Source organism: Leucopleurus acutus, assembly GCF_964270905.1.
Source record: "Leucopleurus acutus genome assembly, chromosome: 2".
NCBI lineage: Eukaryota > Metazoa > Chordata > Mammalia > Artiodactyla > Delphinidae > Leucopleurus > Leucopleurus acutus.
The window spans coordinates 173,498,780-173,523,963 of NC_139143.1; the positions used below are offsets into that span (position 1 = coordinate 173,498,780).

Here is a 25,184-nt window from a genome sequence, read left to right on the forward strand (position 1 = left end):
TCATGTGTTTGTTGGCAGTCTGTATATCTTCTTTGGAGAAATGTCTATTTAGATCTTCTGCCCATTTTTGGATTGGGTTGTTTGTTTTTTTGTTATTGAGCTGCATGAGCTGCTTGTAAATTTTGGAGATTAATCCTTTGTCAGTTGCTTCATTTGCAAATATTTTCTCCCATTCTGAGGGTTGTCTTTTGGTCTTGTTTATGGTTTCCTTTGCTGTGCAAAAGCTTTGAAGTTTCATTAGGTCCCATTTGTTTATTTTTGTTTTTATTTCCATTACTCTAGGAGGTGGGTCAGAAAGGATCTTGCTGTGATTTATGTCATAGAGTGTTCTGCCTATGTTTTCCTCTAAGAGTTTGATAGTTTCTGGCCTTACCTTTAGGTCTTTAATCCATTTTGAGCTTATTTTTGTGTATGGTGTTAGGGACTGATCTAATCTCATACTTTTACATGTATCTGTCCAGTTTTCCCAGCACCACTTATTGAAGAGGCTGTCCTTTCTCCACTGTACTTTCCTGCCACCTTTATCAAAGATAAGGTGTCCATATGTGCTTGGGTTTATCTCTGGGCTTTCTATCCTGTTCCATTGATCTGTCTTTCTGTTTTTGTGCCAGTACCATACTGTCTTGATTACTGTAGCTTTGTAGTATAGTCTGAAGTCAGGGAGCCTGATTCCTCCAGCTCCTTTTTTCGTTCTCAAGATTGCTTTGGCTATTCGGGGTCTTTTGTGTTTCCATACAAATTGCGAGATTTTTTGTTCTAGTTCTGTGAAAAATGCCAGTGGTAGTTTGATAGGGATTGCATTGAATCTATAGATTGCTTTGGGTAGTAGAGTCATTTTCACAATGTTGAGTCTTCCAATCCAAGAACATGGTATATCTCTCCATCTATTTGTATCATCTTTAATTTCTTTCATCAGTGTCTTATAATTTTCTGCATACAGGTCTAAACCTACCTTAGGTAGGTTTATTCCTAGATATTTTATTCTTTTTGTTGCAGTGGTAAATGGGAGTGTTTTCTTGATTTCAATTTCAGATTTTTCATCATTAGTATATAGTATATAGTATATATAGTATATAGTATATAGGAATGCCAGAGATTTCTGTGCATTAATTTTGTATCCTGCTACTTTACCAAATTCATTGATTAGCTCTAGTAGTTTTCTGGTAGCATCTTTAGGATTCTCTATGTATAGTATCATGTCATCTGCAAACAGTAACAGCTTTACTTCTTTTCTGATTTGGATTCCTTTTATTTCCTTTTCTTTGATTGCTGTGGCTAAAACTTGCAAAACTATGTTGAATAAGAGTGGTGAGAGTGGGCAACCTTGTCTTGTTCCTGATCTTAGTGGAAATGCTTTCAGTTTTTCACCATTGAGGATGATGTTGGCTGTGGGCTTGTCATATATGGCCTTTATTATGTTGAGGAAAGTTCCCTCTATGCCTACTTTCTGCAGGGTTTTTATCATAAATGGGTGTTGAATTTTGTCAAAAGCTTTCTCTGCATCTATTGGATGATCATATGGTTTTTCTCCTTCAATTTGTTAATATGGTTTATCACATTGATAGATTTGCGTATATTGAAGAATCCTTGCATTCCTGGAATAAACCCCACTTGATCATGGTGTATGATCCTTTTAATGTGCTGTTGGATTCTGTTTGCTGGTATTTTGTTGAGGATTTTTGCATCTGTGTTCATCAGTGATATTGGCCTGTAGTTTTCTTTCTTTGTGACATCCTTGTCTGGTTTTGGTATCAAGGTGATGGTGGCCTCGTAGAAGGAATTTGGGAGTGTTCCTCCCTCTGCTATATTGGAAGAGTTTGAGAAGCATAGGTGTTAGCTCTTCTCTAAATGTTTGATAGAATTTGCCTGTGAAGCCACCTGGTCCTGGGCTTTTGTTTGTTGGAAGATTTTTAATCACAGTTTCAATTTCAGTGCTTGTGATTGGTCTGTTCATATTTTCTATTTCTTCCTGATTCAGTCTTGGCAGGTTGTGCATTTCTAAGAATTTGTCCATTTCTTCCAGATTGTCCATTTTATTGGCATAGAGTTGCTTGTAGTAATCTCTCATTATTTCTGCAGTGTCAGTTGTTACTTCTCCTTTTTCATTTCTAATTCTATTGATTTGAGTCTTCTCCCTTTTTTTCTTGATGAGTCTGGCTAAAGGTTTATCTATTTTGTTTATCTTCTCAAAGAACCAGCTTTTTGTTTTATTGAGCTTTGCTATTGTTTCCTTCATTTCTTTTTCATTTATTTCTGATCTGATCTTTATGATTTCTTTCCTTCTGCTAGCTTTGGGGTTTTTTTGTTCTTCTTTCCCTAATTGCTTGAGGTGCAAGGTTAGGTTGTTTATTCGAGATGTTTCCTGCTTCTTAAGGTGGGCTTGTATTGCTATAAACTTCCCCCTTAGAACTGCTTTTGCTGCATCCCATAGGTTTTGGGTCGTTGTGTCTCCATTGTCATTTGTTTCTAGGTATTTTTTTATTTCCTCTTTGATTTCTTCAGTGATCACTTCATTATTAAGTAGTGTATTGTTTAGCCTCCATGTGTTTGTATTTTTTACAGATCTTTTCCTGTAATTGATACCTAGTCTCATGGCGTGTGGTCGGAAAAGATACTTTATACAATTTCAATTTTCTTAAATTTACCCAGGCTTGATTTGTGACCCAAGATATGATCTATCCTGGAGAATGTTCCATGAGCACTTGAGAAAAATGTGTATTCTGTTGTTTTTGGATGGAGTGTCCTATAAATATCAATTAAGTCCATCTTGTTTAATGTATCATTTAAAGCTTGTGTTTCCTTATTTATTTTCATTTTGGATGATCTGTCCATGGGTGAAAGTGGGGTGTTAAAGTCCCCTACTATGAATGTGTTACTGTCGATTTCCCCTTTTATGGCTGTTAGTATTTGCCTTATGTATTGAGGTGCTCCTATGTTGGGTGCATAAATATTTACAATTGTTATATCTTCTTCTTGGATCAATCCCTTGATCATTATGTAGTGTCCTTCTTTGTCTCTTTTAATAGTCCTTATTTTAAAGTCTATTTTGTCTGATATGAGAATTGCTACTCCAGCTTTCTTTTGGTTTCCATTTGCATGGAATATCTTTTTCCATCCCCTTACTTTCAGTCTGTATGTGTCTCTAGGTCTGAAGTGGGTCTCTTGTAGACAGCATATATAAGGGTCTTGTTTTTATATCCATTCAGCCAATCTGTGTCTTTTGGTTGGAGCATTTAGTCCATTTACATTTAAGGTAATTATCAATATGTATGTTCCTATTCCCATTTTCTAAATTGTTTTGGGTTCGTTATTATAGGTCTTTTCCTTCTCTTGTGTTTCTTGTCTAGAGAAGTTCCTTTAGCATTTGTTGTAAAGCTGGTTTGGTGGTGCTGAACTCTCTCAGCTTTTGCTTGTCTGTAAAGGCTTTAATTTCTCCATCAAATCTGAATGAGATCCTTGCTGGGTAGAGTAATCTTGGTTGCAGGTTTTTCTCCTTCATCACTTTCAATATGTCCTGCCACTCCCTTCTGGCTTGTAGGGTTTCTGCTGAGAGATCAGCTGTTAACCTTATGGGGATTCCCTTGTGTGTTATTTGTTGTTTTTTCCTGCTGCTTTTAATATGCTTTCTTTGTATTTAATTTTTGACAGTTTGATTAATATGTGTCTTGGCGTATTTCTCCTTGGATTTATCCTGTATGGGACTCTCTGTGCTTCCTGGACTTGATTAACTATTTCCTTTCCTATATTAGGGAAGTTTTCAACTATAATCTCTTCAAATATTTTCTCAGTCCCTTTCTTTTTCTCTTCTTCTTCTGGAACCCCTATAATTCGAATGTTGGTGCATTTAATGTTGTCCCAGAAGTCTCTGAGACTGTCCTCAGTTCTTTTCATTCTTTTTTCTTTATTCTGCTCTGCAGTAGTTATTTCCACTATTTTATCTTCCAGGTCACTTATCCGTTCTTCTGCCTCAGTTATTCTGCTATTGATCCCATCTAGAGTACTTTTAATTTCATTTATTGTGTTGTTCATCGTTGCTTGTTTCACCTTTATTTCTTCTAGGTCCTTGTTAACTGTTTCTTGCATTTTGTCCATTCTATTTCCAAGATTTTGGATCATCCTTACTATCATTAGTCTGAATTCTTTTTCAGGTAGACTGCCTATATCCTCTTCATTTGTTAGATCTGGTGCATTTTTATCTTGCTCCTTTATCTGCTGTGTGTTTTTCTGTCTTCTCATTTTGCTTATCTTACTGTGTTTGGGGTCTCCTTTTTGCAGGCTGCAGGTTCGTAGTTCCTGCTGTTTTTGATGTCTGTCTCCAGTGGCTAAGGTTGGTTCAGTGGGTTGTGTAGGCTTCCTGGTGGAGGGGACTAGTGCCTGTGTTGTGGTGGATGAGGCTGGATCTTGTCTCTCTAGTGGGCAGGTTCACGTCTGGTGGTGTGTTTTGGGGTGTCTGTGGCCTTATTATGATTTTAGGCAGCCTCTCTGCTAATGGGTGGGGTTGTGTTCCTGTTTTGGTAGTTGTTTGGCATAGGTTGTCCAGCACTGTAGCTTGCTGGTCGTTGAGTGAAGCTGGGTGCTGGTGTTAAGATGGAGGTCTCTGGGAGATTTTTGCCGTTTGATATTATGTGGAGCTGGGAGGTCTCTTGTTGACCAGTGTCCTGAAGTTGGCTCTCCCACCTCAGAGGCAGAGCCCTGACTCCTGGCTGGAGCACCAAGAGCCTTTCATCCACATGGCTCAGTATAAAAGGGAGAAAAAGTAGAGAGAATTAATAGAAGTATGAAGAAAGAAAGAAAGAAAGAAAGGAGGGAAGGAAGGAAGGAAGAAAGAAAGAAGCAAAGAAGGAAAGAAGGCAAGAAGGAAAGAAAGGAGGGAGGGAGGGAGGGAGGAAGGAAGGAAGGAGGGAAGGAAAGAAAAAAGACAGAAAGAAAGAAGATACAGTAAAATAAAATAAAGTATAATAAAGTTATTGAATTAAAAAATAATTATTTAGAAAAAAAAAGGGACGGATAGAACCTTAGGACAAATGGTGGAAGCAAAGCTATACAGACAAAATCTTACACAGAAGCATACACATACACCCTCACAAAAAGAGGTAAAGGGGAAAAAAATCATAAATCTTGCTCTCAGAGACCACCTCCTCAATTTGGGATGATTTGTTGTCTAAAGGAGGGAAGGAAGGAAGGAAGAAAGGAAAGAAAGAAAGAAAGAAAGAAGGTAAAGTATAATAAAGTTATTAAAATTAATTATTAAGAAAAAAATTTAAAAAAAACCGTGGACGGATAGAACCCTAGGACACATGGTGGAAGCAAAACTATACAGACAAGATCTCACACAGAAGCATACACATACACATTCACAAAAAGAGGAAAAGGGGAAAAAATCAGATCTTGCTCTCGAAGCCCACCTCCTCAATTTGGGATGATTCGTTGTCTACTCATGTATTCCACAGATGCAGGGTACATCAAGTTGATTGTGGAGCTTTAATCCGCTGTTTCTGAGGCTGCTGGGAGAGATTTCCCTTTCTCTTCTTTGCTCTCACAGCTCACAGGGGCTCAGCTTTGGATTTGGCCCTGCCTCTGCGTGTAGGTCGCTGGAGGGCGTCTGTTTTTTGCTCAGACAGGACAGGGTTAAAGGAGCCGCTGATTCGGGGGCTCTGGCGCACTCAGGCCGGGGGGAGGGAGGGGCACTGCGTGCCGGGTGGGCCTGCGGCGGCAGAGGCCGGCTTGACGTTGCACCAGCCTGAGGCCCGCCGTGCGTTCTCCCGGGGAAGTTGTCCCTGGATCCCGGGACCCTGGCAGTGGCGGGCTGCACAGGCTCCGCGGAAGAGGGGTGTGGATAGTGACCTGTGCTCGCACACAGTCCCCTTGGTGGCGGCAGCAGCAGCCTTAGCGTCTCCCGCCCCGTCCCTGGGGTCCGTGCTTTTAGCCGCGGCTCGCGCCCGTCTCTGGAGTTCCTTTAAGCAGCGCTCTTAAACCCCCCTCCTCGCGCACCAGGAAACAAAGAGGGAAGAAAAAGTCTCTTGCCTCTTTGGCAGGTGCAGACTTTTTCCCGGACTCCCTCCCGGCTAGCCGTGGTGCACTAATCCCTTCAGGCTATGTTCAAGCTGCCAACCCCAGTCCTCTCCCTGCGCTCCGACGGAAACCGAGCCTCAGCTCGCAGCCCCGCCCGCCCCGGCGGGTGAGCAGACAAGCCTCTCGGGCTGGTGAGTGCTGGTCGGCACCGATCCTCTGTGCGGGAATCTCCCCGTTTTGCCCTACGCACCCCTGTTGCTGTGCACTCCTCCGTGGCTCCGAAGCTCCCCCCTCCGCCTCCCGCAGTCTCCGCCCGCGAAGGGGCTTCCTAGTGTGTAGAAACTTTTCCTCCTTCACAGCTCCCTCCCACTGGTGCAGGTGCCGTCCCTATTCTTTTGTCTCTGTTTTTTCTTTTTTTCTTTTGCCCTACCCAGGTACGTGGGGAGTTTCTTGCCTTTTGGGAGGTCTGAGGTCTTCTGCCAGCCTTCAGTAGGTGTTCTGTAGGAGTTGTTCCACGTGTAGATGTATTTCTGGTGTATCTGTGGGGAGGAAGGTGATCTCCGCGTCTTACTCTTCCGCCATCTTCAAGGTCCCCCCTCTTGTTTCTTGAGGTGAGATTGAATTGCTATAAACTTCCCTCTTAGAACTGCTTTTGTTGCGTCCCACAGGTTTTGGGTCATCGTGTTTTCGTTGTCATTTGTTTCTATGTATTTTTTAATTTGTTCTTTGATTTCTTCGGTGATCTCTTCGTTATTTAGTAGCGCATTGTTTAGCCTCCATGTATTTGTGTTTTTTACAGTTTTTTCTGTAATTGATTTCCAGTCTCATAGCGTTGTGGTCAGAAAAGATGCTTGATATGATTTCAATTTTCTTAAATTTTCTGAGGCTTGATTTGTGACCCAAGATGTGATCTATCCTGGAGAATGTTCCATGTGCACTTGAGAAGAAAGTGTATTCTGCCACTTTTGGGTGGAATGTTCTATAAATATCAATTAAATCTATCTGGTCCATTGTGTCATTTAAAGCTTGTGTTTCCTTATTTATTTTCTGTTTGGATGATCTGTCCATTGGTGTAGCGGTGTGTTAAAATCCCCTACTATTTTTTCTTTTTTTTTTTTTTTGCGGTACGTGGACCTCTCACCGTTGTGGCCTCTCCTGCTGCGGAGCACAGGCTCCGGACACGCAGGCCCAGCGGCCATGGCTCACAGGCCCAGCCGCTCCGTGGCATGTGGGATCCTCCTGGACCGGGGCACGAACCCGTGTCCCCTGCACCAGCAGGCGGACTCTCAACCACTGCGCCACCAGGGAAGCCCCAAATCCCCTACTATTATTGTGTTACTGTCGGTTTCTCCTTTCATGGTTGTTAGCGTTTGCCTTATGTATTGAGGTGCTCCTATGTTGGGCCCATAAACATTTATAATTGTTATATCTTCTTCTTGGATTGATCCTTTGATCATTATGTAGTGTCCTTTTTTGTCTCTTATAATAGTCTTTATTTTAGAGTCTATTTTATCGGATATGAGTATTGCTGCTCCAGCTTTCTTTTGATTTCCATTTGCATGGAGTATCTTTTTCCATCCCTTCACCTTCAGTCTGTATGTGTCCCTAGGTCTGAAGTGGGTCTCTTGTAGACAGTGTATATATGGGTCTTGTTTTTGTATCCATTCAGCCAGTCTGTGTCTTTTGGTTGGGGCATTTAATCCATTTACATTCAAGGTTATTTTATTTATTTTTTATTTTTTTGCGGTACGCGGGCCTCTCACTGTTGTGGCCTCTCCCGTGGCGGAGCACAGGCTCTGGATGCGCAGGCTCAGCGGCCATGGCTCACGGGCCTAGCCGCTCCACGGCATGTGGGATCTTCCCGGACCGGGGCATGAACCCGTGTCCCCTGCATTGGCAGGTGGACTCTCAACCACTGTGCCACCAGGGAAGCCCCAAGGTTATTATTGATATGTATGTTCCTATTACCGTTTTCTTAATTGTTTTGGGTTTTTGTGGGTCTTTTTCTTCGCTTCTGTTTCCCACCTAGAGAAGCTTCCTTAGCATTTGTTGTAAAGGTGGTTTGGGGGTGCTAAAATTCTCTTAGCTTTTGCTTGTGTGAAAAGCTTTTGACTTCTCCATCGAATCTGAATGAGATCCTTGCTGGGTAGAGTAATCTTGGTTGTAGGTTTTTCTCTTTCATCACTTTCAGTATATCCTGCCACTCCCTTCTGGCCTGCAGAGTTCCTGCTGAAAATTCAGCTGATAACCTTATGGGGATTCTTTTATATGTTGTTTTTTTCCCCTTGCTGCTTTTAATATTTTTTCTTTGAATTTAATTTTTGTTAGTTTGATTAATATGTGTCTCAGTGTGTTTTTCCTCGGGTTTATCCTGTATGGGACTCTCTGATTCCTGGACTTGAGTGACTATTTTCTTTCCCATTAGGGAAGTTTTTGACTATAATCTCTTCAAATATTTTCTCATACCCATTCTTTTTCTCTTCTTCTGGGACCCCTATAATTCAAATGTTGGTGCATTTGGTGTTATCCCAGAGGTCTCTGAGACTGTCTTCAATTCTTTACATTCTTTTTTCTTTATTCTGCTCCTCGGCAGTTATTTCCACCATTTTGTCTTCCAGCTCACTTATTCGTTCTTCTGCCTCAGTTAATTCTGTTATTGATTCCTTCTGGTGTATTTTTTATTTCATTTATTGTGTTGTTTATCTCTGTTTGTTTGTTCTTTAGTTCTTCTAGATCTTTGTTAAACATTTCTTGTATTTTCTCAATTCATGCCTCCATTCTATTTCTGAGATTCTGGATCATCTCTACTATCATTACTCTGTATTCTTTTTCAGGTAGATTGCCTATTTCCTCTTCATTTATTTGGTCTTGTAGGTTTTTACCTTGCCCCTTCATCTGTGACATATTTTTTTGCTGTCTCTCTTTTTTTTTAATGAATGGGAATATGTTCCTGTCTTACTGGTTGTTTGGCCTGAGGCTTCCAACACTGGAGTTTGTAGGCTGTTGGATAGAGCTGGGTCTTGGTGCTGAGATGAGGACCGCTGTGAGACCTCACTCTGATGAATAATCTCTGGGGTCTGAGGTTCTCTGTTTGTCCAGTGGTTCTGACATGAAGCTCCCACTGCAGGAGCTTCGACCTGACCCCTGGCTCGTGAACCAAGATCCCGCAAACTGTGTGGGGTGGCAAAAAAATAAAAAAAAGAGAACAATAACAAAGTTAAAAATAAAATTAGACTCGGAAACTAACAGGCATGTTAGAAAGAATATAAAAATAAAAATATAGATGAATCAACAACCAGAAGGTACAACAGTACCACAATAGTAAAAAAGAAGAGGGAAAAGAGATAAAAACAAATAAAAAAGAAAGCCCAGGAAAAGGCCTTGGCTGTGGAGGGTGGGGCCTAAGCAAGGGTGAGGTTTGGGTGGTGGGCGGGGCCTGTGCTTAGGACCCACAGGGCTGGAAAAGGCACTGGGGGCTGTGCGGGGTGGGCTTAGGCTCAAGGAACAGAAGGGGCACAGGCGTTCCCCCCCCACCTGGTCTCAGAGGGCGGGGGACCTCACCTGGGAGCCCAGCAGGCTTCCTGGGCTCGAGTGGGCGGGGCAAACTCGAGGTCTCCTCTCCTCTCCTGCTCCTCCTGCTCCTCCTGTCTTGGAGGGCCCCTCCTACCTGCCTCTCCTGTTTTCCCCTTGGCCTTCTTCCTATGCCCCCAGGACCCACGTGGCCTGGAGAGGGCTTTGGAGGGCAGGGGACCGGCCTGGGAGCTCAGCGGGCTCGGGGCCCAAGTGGGCAGGGCAAATGCCCTCTGCTCCTTTGTCACTCCTCCCAGAGGACCCCTCTTGCCTACCTCTCCTGATCTCCCCGGCCTCAGGGGCGCCAATCCTGTCTGGCCTCCACTTCTCCTCCCCCATCTGTTCCCCCATGTCCTACTGGTTCACTTGGGGGTTCCTCCCATCTCATTGGGTGTCAGGGTGTCCCACCAACGGCCGGCAGCCACCCTAGTTGTGGGGAGATGCTAACTCAGTGTCTTCCCACACCTCCATCTTCACTCCACCTTCTGTAGTTTATTTTATATCTAATAGTTTGTACCTCTTAAGCCCCTACCCCGTATTACCCATCCTCCCCCGCCATTGGTAACCACTAGTTCTGAGTCTGCTGCTTTTTTGTTACATTCACTAGTTTGTTGTATTTTTTAGATTGCACATATAAGTGATATCATACAGTATTTGTCTTTCTCTGTCTGACTTGTTTCACTTAGCATAATGCCCTCCAAGTTGTTGCTGCAAATGGCAAAATTTCATTCTTTTTTATGGCTGAGTAGTATTCCACAGTATGTATGTATGTATACATATATTGTACATACCATGTCTTTATCCATTCATCTGTCAATGGAACGGTGGGCTTTTTTTTTTTTTTTTTTGCAGGAAGTTTTAAAATTACTAGTTCAGTCTCTTTATCTATTCAGGTAGAGACTTGATACTCAACATTTTTAGTCATTAGGGAAATGCAAATCGAAACCAGAATGAGATACCACTTCACACATGCTAGGTTGGCTGTAATCAAAAAGACTGACAATATCAAGTGTTGACAAGCATGTGGACAAATTGGAGCTCTCATAAACTGCTGGTGCGCATAAAATGGTTTAGGCAGTTTGGAAAATAGTTTGGCAATTCCTCAAAATGTTAAACATAGTTACCATATGACCCAACAGTTTTACTCCTAGGTATATACCCAGTGGACATGAAAACATATGTCCACACAGAAACTTGTACATGAATGTTCACAGTAGCATTTCTCATAATAGCTAAAGAGTAGAAACAACCCAATTGTCCATTAATTGATGAATGGATAGATAAAATGGTGTATCTATACGGTGGAATATTATTTGTCAATAAAAGGGGAATGAAGTTACCTATACACGCTAAAACATGGATGAACCTCCAAAATGTGCTCAGTGAAAGAAGCCAGTCACAAAAGACCAATATTGTATGATATATGAAAGGTCCAGAATTGGTAAATCCTTAAGAGACAGAAAGTAAGTCAGTGGTTTCTTGGGGCTGGGGTAGGATGAGAATGGGGAATGACTGCTAATGGATACAGGGTTTCTTTTGGGGGTAATGAAAAATATTCTAAAATTAGATTGTGGTGATGTTTACATAATTCTGTGAATATACTAAAAAACACTTAACTGTATACTTAAATGGGTGAATTTTATGGTAACTGAATTATATCTCAATAAAGCTGTTACAATAGAAAGGCTTTGTGGAAGGTGGCATTTGAGGTAGACCTTAAAGCAGGGGTTAGATATTGTTGGAAAGCAGTGGAGGTGAAGTAGGTATTCTAGGGACATTATGAATAGTGGCATAGTGGCAGGAAATATAAGAGATGTTTGTGAAACAGCGGGTGAAAGTTAGAGAATCCCCAGGACCATCCTCACTTCTGACATCCAACTCCATGTTTGCAGTTATAGGTGTTACCAAATCATGTTCGTTTGCCCAGTGCACAGCAAGCCAAACACTGAGACACCAAGGTTTGCAGCAGAGAAAATGTTTATTCAGGAGGCAGCCAAGCTAGGAGACTGGGAGAACAAATCTCATGTCCACCTCCCCGAAGATAGGGTTTAAGGATATTTATGGGATAAAGAGGCAGGGTAGTTCGAGGTGTGGGGAAAGGTGATTGGAGGTAAGAGAAGTGAGGTAATCAGTGGTCTGTGCAGGTGTAGTTAAGCTTCATGGCTCTTCATAGGATGCATGTTCAGAAAATTGTGGCATGTTCTGAGGGTGGAGTTTTTGGCCCTCTGGCATCAAAAGGTCATCCATTGGACACTCACAAAGGCCCAGTTGAATGGTCGGTGGTTTCAACTGGTCTGAACTGGGCAAGAACTAGCTCCAAGTACCTGAAAAACAACTTAAGCAACTGTTAGTGTAGTGATTCATACGTCAGAGGGCGTATGAATCTATGAATCTATCTTTTTATCTATCTTGGCTACTGACTGTTAGCTATATGGGTTTTTAAATGAACTAAAAGCAAGGGATTAAAAGCAAGAGAGGCAGGTTAGGTTTGGCAGGCCTAATCAGGTTAGCCCTCTGTTTCATGGGGGAGGAAAAATAATATTCCATCTGCCCTCCTAGGTTCTTGGCTGAGACACCCCTGTAATAAAAGACAAATTAATGGGAGAAAAACAAACAAGTTTAATAACATATGTCTCCTTTATACTGGGAGATACCCAGGAAAACTGAGTAGCTACCATAAATGGCCCAAGCCATCACTTTAAATAACATCTCCCACTAAAGACAAAAGATGTTAGGGGTTGGGGAAGGCCAGTTATGGGAGGTTATTAGGAAAAGCACAGTAAACAAGGGTAAGGTTGTTATACAGATTTAAGCCTTTGCCTTTTCTGTTGATAAGAGTTTCTAGAGATGTAGAGTCATCCTTCTCTTCCAGGTACAGAGAGGAGGACACCCTTACAAATGGAGATTTCCCTTATAAATGTAAATTTCTTTTACAAAAGGGTAACTTCTTGGTTTTCAGAGCTTCTCCTGTGTATGCTCTTAAAAATAATCAGCCTAGGACTTCCCTGGTGGCGTAGTGGTTAAGAATCCGCCTGCTAATGCAGGGGACACGGGTTCGAGCCCTGGTCCAAGAAGATCCCACATGCTGCGGAGCAACTAAGCCTGTGGGCCACAACTGCTGATCCTGTGCTCTAGAGCCCACAGCAACAACTACTGAGCCCGTGAGCCACAACTAATGAAGTCCGTGCATCTAGAGCCCGTGCTCTGCAACAAGAGAAGCCACCGCAATGAGGAGCCCATGCACTGCAATGAAGAGTGGCCCCCGCTTGCCACAACTAGAGAAAGCCCACGCGCAGCAACAAAGACCCAACATAGCCAAAAATAAATAAATAAATTAAAAAAAATAATCAGTCTAAAATAATCCTTATGCCAAACAGACATACTTTAGGGTGGCAAATTTTGCTTCCCCTCAGGGGTCCCGCAAACCATTGACAGGTTTGATAATACTTAGAAGGACTCACAGAACTCACTGAAAGCTGTTATACTCATGGTTACAGTTTCTTAAATTGTTATTTTTAATTGAGGTGTAGTTGATTTACAATATTATATTAGTTTCAGGTGTACAACAGTGATTCAAAATTTTTATAGATTATACTCTATTTATAGTTATTTTAAAATATTTGCTATAGGGCTTCCCTGGTGGCACAGTGGTTGAGAGTCCGCCTGCCAATGCAGGGGACACGGGTTCGTGCCCCGGTCCGGGAAGATCCCACATGTCGCGGAGCAGCTGGGCCTGTGAGCCATGGCCGCTGAGCCTGCGCGTCTGGAGCCTGTGCTCTGCAACAGGAGAGGCCACAACAGTAAGAGGCCCGCGTACCGCAAAAAAAAGAAAGAAAAAAAAATTTGCTATATTCCCTGTACTGTACAATATACCCTTGTAGCTTATTTTATATGTAGTAGTTTGTATTTCTTAATCCTTTACCCCTATCTTGCCACTCCCTCCTTCCTTCTCCCCACTGGTAACCACTAGTTTGTTCTCTTTATCTGTGAATCTGTTTTGTTGTTGTTTTTATATTCACTAGTTTGTTTTACTTTTTAGATTCCACAAGTGATAGGAAGACAGTATTTGTCTTTCTCTGTCTTACTTATTTCACTAAGCATAATACCCTCCAGGTCCATTCCTGTTGCAGATGGCAAAATTTCATTCTTTTTTATGGCTGAGTAGTATTCCTGTGTGTGTGTGTGTGTGTGTGTGTGTGTGTGTGTGTGTGTGTGTGTGTGTGTGTGTGTGTGTGTGTGTGTGTGTGTGTGTGTGTGTGTGTTTGGCTGTGCCACGTGGCTTGCGGGATCTTAGTTCCCCAACCAGGGATTGAACCTGGGGCCATGACAGTGAAAGCGCTGAGTCATAACAACTGGACTGCCAGGGAACTACCCCATTGTATGTATATCTATATGTTTATGTGTATATATATATATATATATATATATATATATATATATATATACACCCCACATTCTTCTTTATCCATTCCTCTGTTGATGGACAGTTAAGTTGCTTCCATATCTTGGCAGTTGTAAATAATGCTGCTCTGAACATTTGGGTGCATGTATGTTTTTGAATTAGAGTTTTCATCTTTTCCAGATATATGCCCAGGATTGGGATTGCTGGATCATATGGTAGCTCTAGTTTTAGTTTTCTTAAGGAGCCTCCATACTGTTTTCCATTGTGGCTGCATCAATTTATATTTCCTCCAGCAGTGTACAGGGGTTTCCTTTTCTCCACATCCTTGCCAACATTTGTTATTTGTGGTCTTTTTTGTTTTTTAAATTAATCAATTTATTTATTCTTGGCTGCGTTGGGTCTTTGTTGCTGCGCGCAGGCTTTCTCTAGTTGTGGTAAGCAGGGGCTACTCTTTTTTTTTTTTTTTTTTTTTGCAGTACGCGGACCTCTCACTGTTGTGGCCTCTCCCGTTGTGGAGCACAGACTCTGGACACGCAGGCTCAGCGGCCATGGCTCATGGGCCTAGCCGCTCCATGGCATGTGGGTCTTCCTGGACCGGGGCATGAACCTGTGTCCCTTGCATCGGCAGGTGGACTCTCAACCACTGCGCCACCAGGGAAGCCCAGGGGCTACTCTTTGTTGCAGTGCATGGGCTTCTCATTGCTGTGGCTTCTCTTGTTGCAGAGCATGGGCTCTAGGCACGTGGGCTTCAGCAATTGTGGCTCGTGGGCTCTAGCAGTTGTGGCTCATGGTCTCTAGAGTGCAGGCTCAGTAGTTGTGGTGCATGGGCTTAGTTGCTCCACGGCATGTGGGATCTTCCCGGACCAGGACTCGAACCTGTGTTCCCTTAATTGGCAGGCGGATTCTTAACCACTGCGCCACGAGGGAAATCCTGGATATTTTATTATTTTTGATGTGATTGTAAGTGTTTCCTTAATTTCTCTTTCTGATAGTTCATTGTTAGTGTATAGAAATGCAATAGCTTTCTGTTTATTAATTTTGTATCCTACAACTTTACCCAAATTCATTGATGACCTCTTGTATTTTTATTTTTGGTAGCAATTTTAGGATTTTCTATGTAAAATATTATGATATCTACAAACAGTGACAGTTTTACTTCTTCCTTTCTAATTTGGATCCCTTTTATTTTTTTTTCTTATCTGATAGCTGTGGCTAGGATTTCCACTACTGTGTTGAATAAAAGTGGCTAGAGTGGGCATCCTTGTCTTGTTCGTGATCTTAGAGAAAATGCTTTCAGCTTTTCACCATTGAGTATGATGGTGGTTATGGACTTATATATGTCCTTTATTATGTTGAGGTATGTTTCCTCTATTCACATTTTCTGGAGAGTTTTATCATAAATGGATGTTGAATTTTGTCAGTCTTTTTCTGTTTGCTTTGTGTATCCCTTAACTGCTTATTGTGCATATAGATGATTTTACTTCTTTTGTCTTTTAATTTCCCTACTACTAATTTTGTGTGTAGATGACTTACTACCTTTACTGTATATTTGCCTTTATCAATAAGCTTTTTCCTTTCATAAATTTTTATGTTTCTAGTTATGGCCTTTTTTTTTTTTTTTTTTTTTTTGCTTAGAGAAGTCCCTTAAACATTTCTTGTAAAGCTGGTTTGGTGGTGCTTAACTCTCAGCTTTGGCTTGCCTTAAAACTTTTGATCTCGCCATCAAATCTGAATGAGAGCCTTGCCAGGTAGAGTATTCTTGTTTGTAGGTTTTTCCCTTTCATCACTTTAAATATATCATGCCACTCACTTCTGGCCTGTAGAGTTTCTACTGAAAAGTCAGCTGATATCCTTATGGGAGTTCCCTTGTATGTAACTTGTTGCTTTCCCCTTGCTGCTTTTAATATTCTCTCTTTATCTTTAATTTTTGCCATTTTAGTTGCAGTGTGTCTTGGTATGGTCCTCTTTGGGTTGATCCTGTTTGGGACTCTCTGTGCTTCCTGGATTTAGGTGTACTTTTCCTTTCCCAAGTTAGGGAAGTTTTCAGCTATTATGTCTTCACATATGTTCTCTGCCCCTTTCTCTCTCTCCTCCTTCTGGTACCCCTGTAATGTGAATATTAGTGTGCTTGATGTTATTCCAGAGGTCTCTTAACTCATTATTGACCAGGGGATTTTGGCAGAAACTAATGCCTATGGCTGGTGATTTGTTATGTAAGTGAATATTGAAATATCTGCGGTCAGTAACATTCAGGTAGCAAAGACCTATTAATGTGTCTCTGGTCAATAATGTGTTAAACTTTCCTCATTTCTTTTTATTCTCTTTTTCTGTTCAGCTTCAGTGATTTCCACTGCTCTGTCTTCCAGCTTGCTCATCCATTCCTCTATATTATTTAGTCTACTGTTGATTCCTTCTAGTTTATTTTTAAGTTCAGTTATTGTATTCTTCACCTCTATTTGGCTGTTCTTTATATTTTGTTTGTTAAAAACTTCTAACTTCCCATGCTGTTCATCCATTCTACTCCTGAGTTCTTTGGTCATCTTTATGATCATTATCTTAAACTCTTTTTTGGGTAGATTGGCTATCACCACTTCACTTAGTTCTTCTGAGATTTTATCTTGTGTCTTCATTTGGAGCATGTTCCTCTGTTGCCTCATTTTACCTGACTTGCTGTTTTTATTTCTTTGTATCTGGTAGGTTGGTTATGTTTCCCTGCCTTGGAGAAGTGGCCTTTTGTAGGAGACATTCTGTGTGTCCCAGCAGTGCACTCCCTTCTGGTCCAAGTGCCCCTTGTGTGGCCTGTGAGGGTCCTTCTGTTGTGGCAGGCTGACTACTATGGGCTGTTTGGTAGGTGTGGCTGGCCCCCTCTCGATAAATCAAGAGATGAGTTGTTAGGGCAAGGAATAGTGACTTTATTTGGAAAGCCAGCAAACTGAGAAGATGGTGGACTAGTGTCCCAAAGAACCATTTTACCCAAGTTAGAATTCAGGCTTTTTTTATACTAAAGGGGGAGGGGGTGTGGTTGGTTGTTACAAACTTCTTGATGTTGGAATCCTTTGTTCTTGCAGCTGTCCATGTAGGTCAGGTCATGATGTTCCCATAAACTTCCAACTGAGACAAAGGTTATTTTCTGTTCTGCAACTTTTTTTCTTTATGTAAATGGAAAAGTGTTATATCTTTAAAGGTCAGAGCCTTGAGAATGGGCTATCCTTATATTTCCGGCTATAGGCAACATTCTTGTAGCAAAAGCAGTAGAATACAAAGGTTAAAGTAAAAGAAACAGATCTAATATGGAGTCAGATTTGTTCTTCCCTATTATAGTGCCGTGTTGGTGAAGCCAGATCCTGGGGCTTGTGCCCGCCCACTGGCGGACAGAACAAGGTCCTGATATCTGGCTGCAGGGCCCAGGGTCCCAGGCCTGATGCTGGCCTGCTGGTGGATGAGTTGGGTTCTGTCATAGCAGGCAGCAGGGCTGTGGCTGTCTTGGGGCTTGTGTCCTCCTGCTGGTGGGTAAGGCTGGTCTGGAGGCTAGAACAGGTTTGCTGGTGAGGGGGCTGGAGTGCAGTGGGTTTGGGGGCTGGTGTCTGCCCACTGATGGGTGGAGTTGGGTCCCAGCTTCTCTGGCTGCAGAGCCCTAGGGGTCCTGGGTCAAGTGCCTGTGTACTGGTGTTTGGGGCTGGGTCCTGGCCCCTTTGGTGGGGAGGGCCGTGTTCAGGGGTGATTGTAGGCTTAGCAGGGGGTCTTAAGGCAGCCTGTCTGCTTGTGGGTGGGGCTGTGTCCCCACCCAGTTAGTTACTTGGCCTGAGGCATCCCAGTACTGGTGCCTATAGGCTGGTGGGCAGGGGTAGGGCTGGGTGCTGAAGCTAATAATAAGCTAAAAGGGGGATTCCAAAATAGGCTTGCCAGCCCCAGTGTCTGTGTCCCCAGGGTGATCTCTAGTTGCCTCCTGCCTCTCCAGGAGACTTTCCAAGATCAGCAGGTACGTCTGACCCAGGCTTCTTTCAAATTACTGCTTCTGCCCTGAGTCCCAGTGTGTGCACCCTTTGAGAGTGGAGTCTCTTCACGGTTACAGTTTATTACAGCAAAGAGATACAGATTAAAGATTAAAGGGGCAGATTCTAGGTGAGTTTCAAGCACATAGGACAGAATCTAGGAGGATTGCAAGCATGACATTTCCACTGTCCTTCCAGTGGCATATTGGACAGCACTCATTACTCCCAGTGTCCTCTACCAGTGACAGTACACACAGAGTATAGCCAGTCATGGAAGCTCACTGAGCCTTGGAGCTTTTACTGGGGCTTAGTCTTGTAGATATGGTTGATACTTGTGCGGCTGACCTTAGTTTCTGTTCCCTGTTCAGGTCAAGCTGATACTGTTTGGCCCAGAGCTCTTGCCGTAGATCACATTGTTAGTACAGACTATCTGGTGTGGCCCAAGGCCTCAGGGTAAACAAAGACACTCCTGTCAGGACATTAGAGGTTGCTTCCTATTAGCTGAGGGCAAAGGCCAGACCTCTCTTTGGGTAAGATACTTTCCTACATGGGAGTAATTCAGTTTGGCTAATGTGTAGGGTATACGTAGAGGAGTTGAAGGTGAGATTAGGAGGGTAAACTCTTGCCATGTTGGAAATTCATGGAAGGTGTTTGACATAATGGGAGGTGTCTCTATGAAGATAAACCCAATAGTTGTTATAGGAAAGTAAGTGGTACAGTGAAAAGTAGGCTGGAGGAATATATTGCAGAAGTTAAGGTAAGAAATAACATGGGCCCAATCCAGGATAGTAGAAGTTGAAGTGTTTTGTTTTGTTTTGTTTTGTTGGATTGTTGATCTCTAAAAGTTAGTGTTATTGAACCAGGTTTGTTTGCCTGATGTGCAGCAAGCCGAATATTGAGATGCTGAGGTTTGCAGTAGAGAAAGGGTTTATTTACAAGGTAGCCAAGCAAGGAGATGAGAGAACAAATCTCATATCTGCCTCCCTGAAGGTGAGGGGCTTGGGATATTTATGAGATAAAGAGGCAGGGTAGTCTGAGGTGTTGGGGATGTTGCAGGAGAATGGGGCGTGAGAGGGTGATCATGTCCCAGGTCTTGGATGAGTTCCTGGGATAGGCCACCAAGTGAGGGTCCTTGGCTTCGCGAAGGAAAGAATTCTAGAGCGACCCATAGTGATGTGAAAGCATTTTATTTAGAGAGATACACATTGCATAGGCAGAATGCAGTCATTCGCAGAAGGCAAGAAGCGGCCCCAAGGTGTGGGGCTGGTTAGTTTTTATGGGCTGGGTAATTTCATAGGCTAATAAGTGGGAAGATTATTCCAACTATTTTGGAGAAGGGGCAGGGATTTCCAGGAATTGGGCCACCCCCCACTTCTGGCCTATTATGGTCAGCCTCAGAACTGTCATGGCGCCTGTGGATGTGTCACTTAGCATGCTCATGTATTACAGTGAGCATATAATGAGGCTCAAGATGTACTGCAAGTCAAATCTTCCGCCGTCCTGGGCCTAGTAGGTTCTAACCAGTTTTTGACATATCGTCAACATCTATGCCATTCTTTTAAAGGTTGTGCCCTGCCCCATTCCCTCCTGTCTCAGGGAAGGATGATTGGAGGCAAGAAAAAGGTGGAGCAATGGGTGTTCTGTGCAGGCATATCTGAGTTACATGCTTCTATCATGGGACGCATGTTCAGAAAATGGCAGTGTTAGTGTGATCTGAGGGTGGAATTTTTGGCCCTCTGACATCAAAAAGTCATCTATCTGACACTCTAGCAGGCCTAGTTGAATGGTTGGTGGTCTCGACTGGTTTGAATTGAGTAAGACTAGCTCCATGCTCCTGAAATACAACTTAAGCAACCATTAGTATAGTGAGTGACCCATAAGTCAGAGGTGTTATCTATAGGGAGTGGTTAAAGGAGTCTTGTGACATGTTGTCTAAGCTACTTGAAGCTTGGAGGGTATGCAGTTTGCAAGAAAAGTTAAAGCAAGCTTGGTCAGTAAAGGCAGGTTACATGATATTATTCATTAAGCAAGTTATAGTTTAAGAGAGCTAACTGATGACTACCCTTGGTTTCTTAAGTATATATCTAAAATATAGCTATGCTCAAGAAGGACCTAAATGTGGGCTTTCGTGAGGGGAGAGGGGTGTTGCTTAAATATGTTATTTTAAAAATTAAATTTATTTATTTTATTTTTATTTATCTTTGGCTGTGTTGGGTCTTTGTTGCTGCATGCGGTCTTTCTCTAGTTGTGGCGAGTGGGGGCTACTCTTCATTGTAGTGCGCGGGCTTCTAATTGCATTGGCTTCTCTTGTTGCGGAGCATGGGCTCTAGGTGAGTGGGCTTCAGTAGTTGTGGCGCACGGGCTTAGTTGCTCCGCGGCATGTGGGATCTTCCTGGACCAGGGCTCGAACCTGCGTCCCCTGCGTTGGCAGGCGGATTCTTAAACACTGCGCCACCAGGGAAGCCCTTAAATATGTTTTTTAAGCTGTGACTTTGGTCCAGTTATCTGCAGCCCTCAGTGTTTCTCACCTTTTAAAGGACCTTTGCATCTTCCCTTCAGTTCTGTTTACATTTAGGAACCAGAAATTGGTACCTGAGTAAGTAGAGGATGATTATAGAGAAAAAAGTTAAAAATATAACTTGAAATAGTGATTGGAAATTGGGAGAAACAGTATAGGCTGATTTGTGTGTATGTGTGTGTGTGTGTATGTGTGTGTATGTGTATCGTAGAGGCAGAAAAAATTTCCCTTGTTCCCTTCTGGGTTCTTTGGCTTGTCTAATAATTAAATTGATATAAGACAGATTAACAAAAGAAAAATCAAACAAAAGTTTAATAACGTATATCTCCTGCATAGATGAGAGAGACGCAGGAAAACCTAACTCTCAGAAATGGCTAAAGCTATCACCTTAAACACCATTTTCAGCTAAAGACAAAAGAAGATGTTGGGGGTGGAGAGTCAGTTATGAGAGGTTACCAGGAAAAACACAGTGAACGAGGGTAAGGTTGTTACGCAGATGTAAGTTGTTGCCTTCTCCATTGATGAGAATTTCAAGAGATTTAGAGTCATCCTCTTCCTGGTACAGAGAGGAAGACAGCCTTACAAATGGAGATTTCCCTTAATATAAATGTCTCTTACAAAAGGGTAACTTATACTCAGAGCTTTTCCTATGTCTGCTTTTTCTTAAAAATAATCAGCCTAAAATAATCCTTATGCCAAGGAGGCATATTTTGGGGTGACAAATTCTGCTCTGCTTCAGTATATCTCTATCTCTATCTGTATCTATATCTATATCATCTGTGTTACACACACACACACACACACACACACACACACACACACACAATGCTTCTATTCACAAAGTTGACATCTAGGCTGATTCGCAGAGTTGTCCCAGAGTGGGGATGCCCCCTCCATTGTGTTTCAGTTGAGGCACCTACTTTCCCATTTAAGTGAGCCCAGTGCTCTTCTTTCTTTCATGGGACTGTCATCTCTACTGAGAGGGTCACATGTGGCCATTCCTATTTTGGAAGTAGTTAAAGCAGGATGTTTAAACAGATTTTCAATAAATAGTCTTTATTAGGGCAAAACTGATGATAAATGTACTAAACATTGTACTACATTGAACTCTGACATACATGGCATCCTTTAAGTGAGAAAAATCTCATTAGCAAGAAGCACCTTTGTATGAGACTTAGTGTTGCTCATGGGTGTAGACATATCAGGTCTCTAGTTTAGGAGTTGTGATACTTAGAAGAAATTGCTTTTCTCTTATCATTGCTGAATTTTCATTAGGTTTAGATGAAAAAACAGTGCCAGGTCGTCCTAGAGAAGATTCTTGCAATAATTTTCTATTGTTAGATTACTTTGGGAGGAAAATCTTCACAGTTTTCAATGGGCGTACCTTGAGCCTGTGCTCTGCAACGGGAGAGGCCACGGCGGTGAGGGGCCCGCCTGCCGCAAAAAAAAAAAAAAAAAGTAGAGCTTTAAGACAAACTTGCAGATAGAATGAGGGCTCTACAGAATTTAAATGCTATGGGGGCATGAAAACATTTTCTAATAGTAAGAGAGGTGATGTATATGATCCCAGATTTGCTTTGCTACTAGAGTTGTGAGTATAAAAAAGGATCACTTTTGGGGTAATCCTTGCCCCCCCCCCCACCCCAAAGCATCATTCTCTGTAGGAACACGTCATAGGGGATCCTTGTAATATAGCAAGAGTAGCAGGAGCTCCATAGTTGGAGGAAGTCAGTTTTTCCTTCTACCACTATGAAAGAAGAAAACGATTGGGCCATGAATGTGATATACCAAAGGATTAGAGATTCTTTAGTTTTGGAGGGAATGTGCCTCTTGAAGTTAGGTTCTTCAGGGCATTCTTGTAGGGTAAAAATTGTCAATATGTAGGCTGTGGCTTACCATGGGGTTTGGTCCTGTAGGAAACCGATGCCTATTAGATAGGCCTTCTTATACTATGTAATGTACATACAGGGGCTGCCTTTATTTTGAGGTAGGGATAATCAGCTGAAGGGCTTTGTACCTGGGCCCTCCTCAGTTCCAGATTACCTCCTCTCACTCACAGTCTTAACATTCTACTGAGATAAATGTAAATACTTGAAGCCATGGATTTTCTGAGAGGTCTATATCTGGGGCAGTATTACTCCTGACATCGCTCTGACCCAAGGATGGAGTCTAATCCTGATAAGTATGGCCAATTTGGTAAAAAGCTTATTCCCAGACGTTTTGCTAATTGAGGTCTTAACTGTTTTCCGATAATCTGTAGTTTTCTATAAGTTGTCGTTGTAGGATTTAGCATACATGTAGTAATTTAAATAACTATTACTAGTTTGTCTGTTTTCCCCCTTAAGCTGTAAGCTTTATCAGGGCAGAAACACTTGTTTTGTTCATTACTGTTTCCTAGTACCTAGCCTATAGATACTTGTTGGCATACTAACTCACATTATTTCACATATCTAGGATGTGTCTCCCATACAATTTAAAGAGCCATGTGCCTGCTTGGGTTTTCTCATAGCATGGGGGCCTGGTTCCAAGAGTGAACATCTCAAGAAAGCAAGGCAGAGAAGTGCATGGCATTTTTATGACCCAGTCTTGGAAATCATGTAGTGTTGCTTCTATCATACTTTATTGGTCAGGCAGTCACAAAGTTCTTCACCAGTTCAAGGTAAGGGAATATGACTCACCACTTGATGGGAAGAGTAGCAAGGGCAAATTATAAGAAAAGCATGTGAAATGGGAGATCTTGTATTGGTCTTTGAATTGCCTTTGAATTGGTCTTTGAAAAAGACAATCACAGTTGTTTGTAGTTTTCATCAAATTTGGAAAAATTTGGGCCATTATTTCTTTAAGTATATTTTCTGCCCACTTTCACCTTGTTTTTTGGAATTCTCATTATATGTATGCTTGATACCCCACAGACCATTAAGAATTTATTTTCAGTTTGTTTCTCTCTCTGCTTCATTTTGGATAGTTTGTATTGCTGTGACTTCAGGTCCACTGTTATTTTTTTCCTGTAGTCTCTAATCTGTTGTTAAGCCCATCTAGTGAATTTTTTGTATGTTCTTTTTCTCAGTATTTTCACGTTTTCCTTTAAATCCTTGAGCATATTTATTGTAAAGTTTGTCTGCTAATTCTGTCATCCCTGATATTTCTGTTTCCATTTAACCGATCCCCCACGCCACCCCCCAGCCCCCATTATGGATTGTTTTCCTGCTGTTTCACATGTCTAGCAATTTTTTGTTGTGTGCTACATTGCTGGGTATCTGGATTTTACTGTCTTTAAAGAATGCTGAAATTTGTTTTGGCAGGTAGTTACTTGCTAATCAAGCTTGCTTTTAAGCTTTGTTAGGACAGGTTTGGAAGTTTTTGCTCTGCAGCTAGTTTAGCTCTACTGCTAAGGGGTGATACTTCTGCTAATTCTGCTGAATGCCACTGGTATTAAAAAGGTCTTTCCACTTTGCCTAGTGGGAACTCTCCCAGCCCTGTGTGAGCTCTGGGAGTTGTTCATCTTGCAGTTCCTGGCATTTCTTTGTCTGGCCTCACGGGGTTTCACCTAACACACTTGTAGGTTAGTATTCAGTAATGGACTGAAGGGATCTCTATGTAGATTTCTGGATGTATTTCTCTGCACTGCAAATCCCAGCCACCTTATCTTCCCCAAATTCCAATCTCAGTCTACTCAGTTTATCAAGACTGCAATGCTTTGCCTGAGTACTCTCTGTATACATTGCATTCTGACAAGTGCTTCCAAGCAGAAAGCTAGGGTGTCCCAGGGTTCACCTCATTTGTTTTCCTGCTCTTGGGGATCACAGTTCTGCACTGCCTGTTATCCATTGTCTAAAATCAGTTGTTTCATGTATTTTATCCAGTTCTGTATGGTGGAAGAGAATGTTCCACACCAGTACTCCAAGTCAAAGTATGAATTTTACGTCCAGAATTTCTTCCATCTTTTAACCACTTAAAGTACATTTTAGTTTCCAAATGTAAAAATGAAATGAAGTCAACTTTGGGCTAGAATTAATAATTTAGGTTCAAGTTTCAGGCCTACTTCCAACTTGGTACATGGATATTGGCAAATCTCATTTCTTCTGTGGCTTTCACAGCCAAATTGAATTGAATATAATCCTATTCTCCCTACTTCTCAAGCATTCCATAACAAGCAAATGGAAACAAAACCAAATTACATTAAATAAGGATTAGGTATAAAAGTTGACACATTCCAAACCTTTCTGGCCCATCTTCCAGTTCATACTCGAAGTATAAAGGGCGGGGAGATGAAAATGTAGTAAGACTGTTGCTGTTTCATTGCTCCTCCTCTGAATAATAGCCAACTATTATTAAATGCTGTATATGTGCCAGAACTTTGTAAGCCTTTTATGTGAATTAACTCACCAAATCCTCGTAACTGCCCTATGGGCTTGGTACTATTATTGTCCCCATTTCACACATGAGAATGAGACAGAGATCAGACAACTTCTAGAGGGTCATGCAGCTAGTAATTGGCAGTGGCAGAATTGGTACTGGTTTGAACAGAAGCTGTGTGACTCAGGAGCCATGCTGTTAACCACTGTGTGACTATTTGAAAACTATTAAAAATGTATCAACTGCTACTGATGTAGAATCATTAATTATCTATTATTAAAAAAAGTTATTTACTTATTTATGTATTTGGCTGCACCAGGTCTTAGTTGCATGC

The 25,184-nt window shown here is 42.0% G+C and overlaps 1 protein-coding gene across 1 annotated transcript in view; it reads left to right on the plus strand.

Annotated features, from left to right (window-relative positions):
- AUNIP (aurora kinase A and ninein interacting protein) overlaps positions 1-25,184 on the plus strand; it is a gene marked incomplete at both ends in the record, with an annotated part of 36,577 nt that overhangs the window by 8,342 nt on the left and 3,051 nt on the right. The window lies entirely within an intron of this gene.